Raw genomic sequence first — 9,945 nt, 5'->3', positions numbered from 1 at the left:
CGGGCAAAGGTCGTCAGCACTAATCCACTTCAACAGGTAAATCACAGAGAATATTCTCAAGGAAGTTGTCAGGAATGTTTGTCCAAACGCTCACTCAGAAACACGAAAACACAAGGAGATGCACTATAGCTCTGATGGTGAGGTAATGAATCAGCACTGAGAGCCAAAACCCAGGAGTATAAGTAAGCTCACCACACCTGGCCACAATCAGGAGCAATCAGCTCACACACACCTGGCACTGCACTGACTGATCACACTCAGATAGTGCCCTGTATGATCTCCCTCACACATGACATCTCATTATGCAATCAGTCCCATAAATAAGGTAGATTAACCTGATTTTTATGTTTATTTTGTGCTTTTGCAACTCTAGGGATATAAAATAAACAAGATGGGATCTCTAGGAAACAGCCAGAGATTATAATGGGGAAAATGGAGAAAATAAAATATAGATGCATGCCCACTTTAAACTTCCGTAGTTATAGAACAGGGGAAACAAACTGAGTTATGTTGAAGTTCAACCACTCTTCTCTCTGTTGTCTCTTGGGTGTATTTGTCAGTCCAGGTGGGACGACTCAGTCTTCAGTCCTCCTCGTCTCTCAGCAGAGCAGCAGCAGTGGCGCCAGGGCACCGACCTTTAGACACAACTACTGTTTCACTCAACAATCTTTTTCCTCCGCTGATCCCTTCCTCCACCCCTCCTCTTCTGCCTCCTCCGCCCTCCCCGCTCATCTCCTCCTTCCTCTGATTATGAAGATGAGAACTGGTTCCCGTCTCCTCTGCTTCTGTGTACGTCATTTACTCTCTGCAACTTGTTTGTTGTTGCCAAATTTATTGTGATGCAAGCTTATGGTATTTGATAATCCAAGTGATCTGATTGTGTTTTAGTGTGCCTCCACCTGAACAGCGTCCTCTCTCTTCGCTCTGCCAAGATGTCCATCCAGCAGCTCCATGTCCTTCCGGCAGAACAGGAAAAAAGCAAAGTGAAGTGAATCAAAGCAAGCTTCCTATCTGCACTCTGGTGAGTCTGTTTTTAGTAAATGTGAGGATGTGAAAATACAGCTAAATAAAACATCAGGCCATGATAAACAAAATACACCCACTCGCTTTCCCAAAAATCCCCTAATCAGCCATTAAGAAGCAGGTTAACAGGAAATGAAACATGACAAAAATTTTAGTCTTCTGCAATTATACTGATGTGAATCAAACGTCATGTTTGCACGTCTTGAGGCAAAAATCTTTGAGCCTTCAAGAGGGACAAGTTCCAATAAAAAAGCTTAAATATCCTTGTAGAGTGTCCATCCCTTCACTCAGCATACCAGAGCCCCCATCTCAATGATGTCAGCTGCGTCAGCTGCCTCATATAGGGAACTAAAGAGATGAAAATATATGTTTTTACTGCATAACTCTTAAGTATTTTTTACAAAAATGTACTGTACATAGATTCCTATGAACATTGATGAATGGATTGTACTGTACTTACTTGTCATCGAGAAAAAAGGGCCCACCCTTCATGGGTTCATAATTGTCTGTAATTTATATAATAGTGTTATATAAGACACCAACAAATCATTTCATGACAAGCCATTACAAAGTTTTATGTTCCTTTACAGCTCAGTACTAAATAGTACAACCCCAATTCAACAAAAGTTGCAGTGCTGTGTAAAATGTATCATGCAAAGAAGAAGAACACAATCTAGACACTTTTATGGACCAAAGCTCATTAGAATGAACTGAAGCAACAAAGAAAACTGTTCTGTTCACAAACCATTAGTGTGAGACGCCTTTTCTATCAGAACGAAAGTGCCATAATTTGCTCACCCAGTGTATTTCAGGTTTTAGTTGTTTTTTTTTTTTTTTAACTGAATGCAGTTCATAACAAATCTGGCAGCTACATTTATGAAATAACAACATTGCAAACATTGCAGACAATGAAACACTTCAGAAATAAAAAAATAGAAAAAGGTTAGAAGCTTTAACCTGAGTTACATTATTTATAGACTCATTTTAGAAGAAGACAAGCATAAAGTCGGCTTGCTTTGGCTTTGATAGGTTTAGCTTAAACAGAAATAGCTTTGCTAGCTACGTAGTTACGTTACTACTTCATAAGCCACTGCAGCAAAGTTTGCTTTTGCAATGTGAGCTCTAGCAAACATTGCTAAAGCTAATATAGCTACGTAGATGACATAGCTATGTAGCTTACATAGCTAATCTTAACTTCATAACTCTGTTTAGATATATATGTGCTTTATGAACTTAGCTTTAGCTGTGTAAGCTACGTTATCTACTAATCTCCCGCAGCTAATGTAGCTATGTAGATAACTTAGCTATATAGCTCACACAGCAAACGTTAGCTTCATAGCTTTATTCATATAGATACCCATGAGCTTAATGAGCTTAGCTTTAGCTTATTAGGCTATGTAGCAATGTTATCTTCTAAGCTTATGCAACTAATGTAGCCCTATAGATAACAGCTATATAGGGTACGTAACTAACCTTAGCTTCTTAGCGTTGTTCTTATTAATATCCATATGCTTTGTGAGGTTAGCTTTATCTACATAGCTACCTTATCTACTAAGCTTACGCAGCTAATGAAGCTATGTAGATAACCTAGCTATATAGCTTACATAACTAACGTTAGCTTTGTAGCTTTGTTCATGTAAAAATCGGTGTGCTTTGTTAGCTTAGCTACTAAGTATCTACTAAGTATCTACTAAGCTTACGCAGCTAAAGTCGCTAGGTATATAGCTATACCGTTTACATAGCTAACTGACCTTCATAGCTTTGTATGTATAGTAAATCCATGTGCTTTGTGAGCTTAGCTTTAGCTATGTTAGCTATGTAACTATGTTATATACCAAGCTTACACAGCTAATGTAGCTAAGTAGATACCATAGATATATAGTTCAGGTAGCTAATGTTAGTTTTGTAGATTTGTATAAATATCCATGTGCTTTGTGAGTTTATATACTTTACCATGTACTATGCTATCTACTAAGCTTACACAGCTAACAGAGCTATGTAAGCTACATTTGCTAGCATGTATTTCCTTTTTGACAGAGACCCCGTCTCACATTAATGGTCTGTGAGAGGGGGCATCAGAGATGTATGGTCTTCAGCCAGACTGTCTGGACATATGCTCCCATCCAGACAACGTCTCTGTCAGGCAAGGCCTTGCATATGTACAGTGAAACAAATCTAAACCACATACCACATCCATAACAGCATGACATTGAAGTCCAGTGCTGAACTGGCCTGCCTTCAGTCCAGACCTTTTACCAATAGAAAACATTAAGTACATCTTAAAACGAGAAATCAACAAAGACCAGGACTGTTGAGCAGCTAGCATACCACATCAGATGAGAATGGGACAACATTCCTCCTACAAAACTCCAACAACTGGCCTCCTCAAATTTGTCCCTGTCCCAACTTTTCTGAGATGTGTTGCTGCCATCAAATTCAAAATGGGCTAATATCGTCATCTAATGGTAAAATGTCTCAGTTTCAACATCTGATATGTTATTTATGTTCTATTGTGAATGAAACATGGGTTTATGAGATTTGCATGTCATTGTATTCGTTTTTTATTTACATTTTAAAAAGTGCCCCAGTTTTGGGGTTTGGGTTGTACATTTTGCTTTAAGTTTTTCATAATCATCCAACCAGGGAGGATTAGCATTAATGACAGAAATGTGAAGATAAGAAAAAACAGCGAAAGAAAAAAACAGGCCTTTATGAAAAAATCCACTCACTTGATTTCCAAGAATCCACTAATCAGCATTTGAGGAGCAGTTTCACAGGAAATGAAACATGACAAGTCTTCTGCATTTAGACTGATGGGAATCAAATGGCATGTTTGCAAGGCAAAAAAATCTGACTTTTGCCCTGCTTTTAACCTTCCAGAGTGACAAGTTCCCAGAGAGAAAAGGATTAAATGTCCTTGTAGAGCATCCATCACTTCACTCAGCATACCAGAGAGCCCGTTTCCACGATGTTAGCTCTTGTTTTCCCTCTAAATTGCCCACCTGTGCCTCATATTGATTGTTGTTACTGTTGCAAGTGCCCTCTCATGTGTGGCCTTGTGCTGTAAACCACACACCATGAAGACATTCCTCATGTTTGCTGCTCTTATTTAACAGCCACAAACTTGTCAGCCGTCCCTCATCAGCTGACATGTATCAGCAATGAGTCAATTATTGAGTAAAGCAAGTAGGAGCTTTTCATAAGTTACGCAATGGCAGAAACTCACAACAGTGACAGTTTGTCTGCAGGACTAGCTCTATTTCATCTTGTAGCGTGACCTTGTACATTTATGAGCCTTTTCCAGTGAGACTAAAAGCACCAAACGAGCCCAAAGTGTGTGTTCTTTTTGTTTGGGTGTGTGTGAGGGTTGGCAGGGGTCCGACAGTTGTTTGATGTGTGTGTTAAGCTGTCCCGGACCACATGCGTGCGGCCCCCCCTGAGCTGAGACAGCTGGTTCCTTCAAGGCTTTTCCTCCAATGTGACAAACTCTTAGTCATGGAGCTCCTCTGACTAGTCATGATATCACACGTCTTACCTGAACGCAGCCTGACAGCTCTGATGATAAACAGACCCCTGGGCGAATACTGAGCCATCAGCACCATTACATTACATTACACCGCCACTCACTTCAGCGGTCTGATATGCAATTTTAATTACCTGAATGCTGTCAGAGTTAACACTTGCAGCATGGATGGATAGCTTCAACATTTGGTCTTATTATCGCCTGCTTCACTTCACATTTCTCCATTTAGTCCTTTCAGCAGAGACGTTGAGGTGATTGACACCAGCTTGTCAGAGACAAAGGCCACGAAGATTGGAGAGGTTTACAACTTTTACTGTCCCAGTGAGGACTAATGGGGCTCCAGTTAAGCTTCAAAGCTGTTTACCTGGATGTCAGGCTGCATCAAGGACATGAGGAGAAACTAAACTTGATATTCTTCATTGCAATCTCGGGCATGCACACATGCAGTTTTATTCAAACTAATGCAGTATCAACTCTGAAAAAGGTCAAACTATGGGTGTAGGGTAGAGCATGAGGTATCCTGAGAGGCTAGTGAAAAAAGTGTAATTTATCTCCTGTCAGATTTACTTACTGATGTAGCACAATTTCCTCCTAATGGTTATACATCAAGAAATATGCAAAAATGCATGTACAAAATGACTCGACCACTCTGGAGCATTCACCTTGTTGTCTTTAAACCATTTCTGTGTAGCGTTCTCTAGTCATTGTCTTGCTAGAAAATAAATCTTCTCCCAAGCTGTAGTTCTCTTGCAGGCTAATTAAGTTGCCCTCCATGATTTTCCTATATGTTACTGAGTTTATTTTTCCTTTTACCTTTACAAGCCTTCCACGGCCTGCTGCAGAGAAGCATCCCCACGACATGATGCTGCCACCACTGTGCTTCACAGTGGGGATGTGCAGTAATTGGTACCCACCAAGAATAGCTTCTTGTCTGATGGCCAAAACGCACCAATTTGGTCTAATATTAGACTAAAGGCCTTTCTCCTTCATGCTTTTGTGAACTCTTGTCAAAATTTAATCTGACTTTTTTTTTAACAGTGGTTTTCTCTTTGCCAATCTCCCATTAAGCTTTGACTGGTGAAGAACCAGAGCTACAATTTTTGTATGCAGAGTCTCTCCCATCTCAGCTGCTGGAGCTTGTAACTCCTTCAAAGTAGTCACAGGTGTCTTGGTGCTCTCTCACTAGTATCCTTCTTGTTCACTGATGTTCAGTGCCTTGGAAATTTTTTGTGGATCCATCCCCTGACTTACACTTTTCAAACCTTTTGTCTGAGTTGCTTGGAGTGTTCTTTTGTCTTCACGGTGTAATGGTGGCAAGGAATACTGATTTACAAGTGACTGGATCTTAGACACACATGTGTCTTTATACTACAATCTCTTGAGACACATTCACTGCACTCAGGTGCTCCCTGTTTCACTAGTTGTGAGACTACTAACACCAATTTAATTCAATTCTGTTGAATGAGGTCAGTCTCCTTAAATGGGGTAAATATTATTTTTGTTGGATTGACGTTACTTTGTAAAAAATCTAGTTTCACTTTGGCATTTAAGAGGTATGCTTTGTTTTTGTTGTTTTTTTTTGTTTTTTTTTTTTGTCAAAAAAGGCAACTTATACTGTCCGTGATTGAGTTATAAAAATCAATAAAATGGTAAAACATCCAAGAGTGTGAATATTATTTAAAGGCACTGTAAATGACAAATGAGCCTCTGCTTTTTGTTCCTTTGAGTTTTAACAATCCTTAGCTGTCCTGCGTCACAGACTAAGCGCCTCATCCACTTTCCTCTGTTATATTTTCACAAGTGCAAGTGTGTGAGCTATTTATACCTTTTTGTGAAAGCTGCGTGGGATTTCCCTCTTCTGTCCTTGAGTTTATAGATGATAAATATTTCTGGTCGGTTGCTGCAGGCAGGGAAGACAATATGTTGGAATGAAAGAAGATTAGTGTCAACAGATTCTCCCGGTCAGCTGACCTACAGCAGAAAGCATAATTTGGACATCCATGTGTGGGTTTACACCTCTGTCAGAAAAACTGTCGCTACTGTGACGGATGTAAAAAAGCATAACACTGTAATCTTTTAGATACAAACTCAGAAAACAGCTGCATTTATGGTACTACCTGACCTTTCCAAAAAAACACAAAACACTGGAGCAGTGATAGTTACACATTCGACATGTGCAATGGTGTGATGGTGCTTGAATACTCTTTATTTAGGCCCCATAGCAAAGGAGAACCGGCGTGCTATCAACTGCTCCCACAAATGACATTCACCTCAAAGCAGGCTTTTTGTGTTTGCACATTAACCCCTAACTTCTGCTGCTTGACTTTAAGATCATTTTGGGATTTTCAGGAGGGAAGCAAGCTGATAGAAAGTAGCACCACCGGCTTGGTTCATGTTACTGGAGATCATAGACAACCACAAATGACCTGCTATGCTCTACCTCAGTTTAGTTGGCAACAGAAGGCAGAAAGACCCACAAGCAAGCAGCAACTGAAGGCAGCTTCAGTAAAGGCCTGATTAATCATCCCCAGGAAGAAAACTTAAAGCTGTCTGCACGTTTGAGAGATAAGAGGCTCAACACTTTGGTGACGTTTTTGGGCCCCAGATATCAAGCAGTCATTGACTGTGACGGATTTTCATCCAAGTATTAAAAACTGTGGTTATATTTTTAACAACAGTGTTTGTCCAAATACTTTTGAGCCATTTAGGTACATTTAATAAAATAAATGTAATTCCTAAATGGGTAAATGCCATATTATAATAAAACTAAAGCTGCAGTTCTGCCCTTCAGCCACATCTTGATTGTATTATTTTAGTTTGTTTTTTTTGGTGGTGAAAAGAAGTATAAGATTAAAATTGTGTTGTTGTCCAAATACTGACAGCTTTAACTGTATTTACAGGGCCTATAAAAAGTATTTATCACATTGGATCTTTTACTCTTTTATTGATTTTATAGATTAATCATTGTCAATATGACTTTTTGGGAAAAAAAAAGATTTCTACAAAGTACAATCCATCAAGTAAATATGTGAGGTAAAATACAGGAATGCATAAATATTCACCCCCTTTAAAGTGAATGACCTCATTCAGCAGAGGTCATTGGTGCCAGTACTCTCACAGTTAGTGAAACAGGGATCACCTGAGTGCAGTGAATGTGTCTCAAGTGATTGTAGTATAAAGACACATGTGTGTCTAAGATCCAGTCAGTTGTAAATCAGTATTCCTGGCTACCATTACACCATGCAGACAAAAGAACACTCCAGGCAACTCAGAGAAAATGTTATTGAAAAGTGTAAGTCAAGGGATGGATACACAAAAATGTCCAAGGCACTGAACATCCCCTGGAGTTCAGTTAAATCCATCAAGAAATGGAAGGAATAAGACGTGTAAATCTACCTAGATCAGATCGTCCTGATAAACTGAGTGACTGTGCCAGACTAGGAAGAGAGACCACATGATTATAAATGAGACAAATGCAGCCTAAACCTATTTAATAGTTTACAAAAGTTTTCAACTTTCAGCTTTTAGATCACATCAAAGTGATGTCCTGAGATAAACAAACGTCAGCATTGAGGAACAGAGATAAAATCGAGCCCCCTGCCGTCCAGACTGGAGGAAACAGCATTTATAAGACCTGTATCAGCCACATTAACTGTCCCCTCTTCCTGTGGGGAACATCCAGCAAGCAAGAAACTTTCCTCTGCTTCTCTCCTGGATATAAGACAATATCGTTCTCATCATTGTGTGAAACTGCCAAGGTCCAGAGAACAGGCAGTCTTCTGAGTGAATTACTCCAAAAGCACTGCAGGATTTATGAAGCTTTGAAGTCATTTATCCTCTACATGTAACATGAACTGTTTCATAGATTTTTATGGCTGTCTGAACTTCACACAGTTTAGAAACTCAAGCCTCCAGTTTGGTTTCAGGGTGGACAAATGTACAAGCACACGCACAGAACACCAGGCACAGTCCTGTGTGTGTAACAGCCATGACAACACTGGACGCAACACAATAAGCTATTGTAACCTCAAACCAAGGTCTGACGCCCATATGCTTTTGTCATTAGTCTCAATTATAACAGAGTATGAGGTCAGTGCAAACACATACATCCCCTTCTCTCATGTATACACACATGCACACACAAAGCAAACACTGATGCAACAATAAGCTTCTGTTGTGGCCTTAAACTGTCTTTACCACCATTTCAATGTGCTGCTGGATCAGTACTTTGCAAATACAACCAGGACTCCTCCAAGAGTCTCTCAGCCAAACTGAGCAATCAGGGGGAACAGCCTTAATAAGAGAGGTGACCAGGAACCTGTTGGTCACTCTGACTGAGCTCCAGAGATCCTGTGTGGAGATGGGACAAAGTTCCAGAAGGACAACCATCACTGCAGCCCTCTACCGATCTCGGCTTATGGCAGAGTGGCTAGACGGGAGCCTCTCCTCAGCCCAGGTTTTGCAAACTCTGGGTGGGCTTTCATGGCTTTCAGCCCCCACCACCAGGGGGATCTCAATCAAAAAAATAACAGACAAAGGCACTCTGCTAAGCTCCACCCACCTCTGCTGTTCACTTGTTATTCTAAATTAAGGAGTTACATAATGAGGGAGAAAAGCTGTTAAAAGTGCTCTTCCCAGGCCTTTTAGTGGCTTAGTGATTGTATCTGTGGGTGGTCTTGGATCAGGTTCAGGTCTTGTCTTTGGCTCCTTTCCAGAAGTCATTCCCTATCCCTGATTTCTGAATCTAATGTCCTGTCAATCAAAAGAAGGCATAAAACCCCAAAAATCAATCTTAATCTCCTGAGACCTGAGCTTTTTAATGGAACGCATTTTTAGTTTCTTCCACTTATTTGGGATTAGTAGGACTTGATTAGTTGAAACATCCTCCTTGTCTTTGGACATGAATTTCTTAGAAATTTTCCTTTCCTAAATCCACAGAAATTCCCTAGAATTTCAAAGAAATTACTTTAAATTTCTGTGAAAATTCTTAAACATATTTTTAAAGTATCCAAAAAAAAAGTACCCCAAAATGTCTTAATATTCCCTAAATGTTACAGTAAAACTTCATCATAAGGCCTTAACACTTAAAAAAAAAAAAAAAATTTAAATGCAAATTCTCCCCTAAATTGATTCACAAATTCACAAACATTTGCAAATACAATCCCCAAAATTCAAGGAAGTAAATTTAATTTCTATTTAAATTAATTAAAATTTCAAAGGGCACCCACGCTCCCCAAACTCTCAAACCTAAAATTACAAATACATTTCCCAAATTTCCATTAAAATGCCTGAAAACTTACAAACAAAAGTCCCCAAACATTCCGTCAAATTTCCCAAATTCCCATGAAAATGCCAACATAAATTCACAGAATATCTTCTCAAAACCTACAATGAAACTC

At 39.6% G+C, this 9,945-nt stretch overlaps 1 long non-coding RNA gene across 1 annotated transcript; it reads left to right on the top strand.

Annotated features, from left to right (window-relative positions):
* Positions 1-583: 583 nt before the first annotated feature.
* LOC121524641 lies at positions 584-5,468 on the top strand. The gene is made up of 3 exons (XR_005993159.1): positions 584-789; positions 889-1,021; positions 5,369-5,468. It is a non-coding gene; the product is annotated as an uncharacterized LOC121524641 (long non-coding RNA).
* Positions 5,469-9,945: the final 4,477 nt, after the last annotated feature.

This window comes from Cheilinus undulatus, linkage group 17 (assembly GCF_018320785.1).
Source record: "Cheilinus undulatus linkage group 17, ASM1832078v1, whole genome shotgun sequence".
NCBI lineage: Eukaryota > Metazoa > Chordata > Actinopteri > Labriformes > Labridae > Cheilinus > Cheilinus undulatus.
The sequence above is the reverse complement of the archived record's forward strand: the minus strand, read 5'-3'. Positions and strand labels throughout refer to the sequence as shown.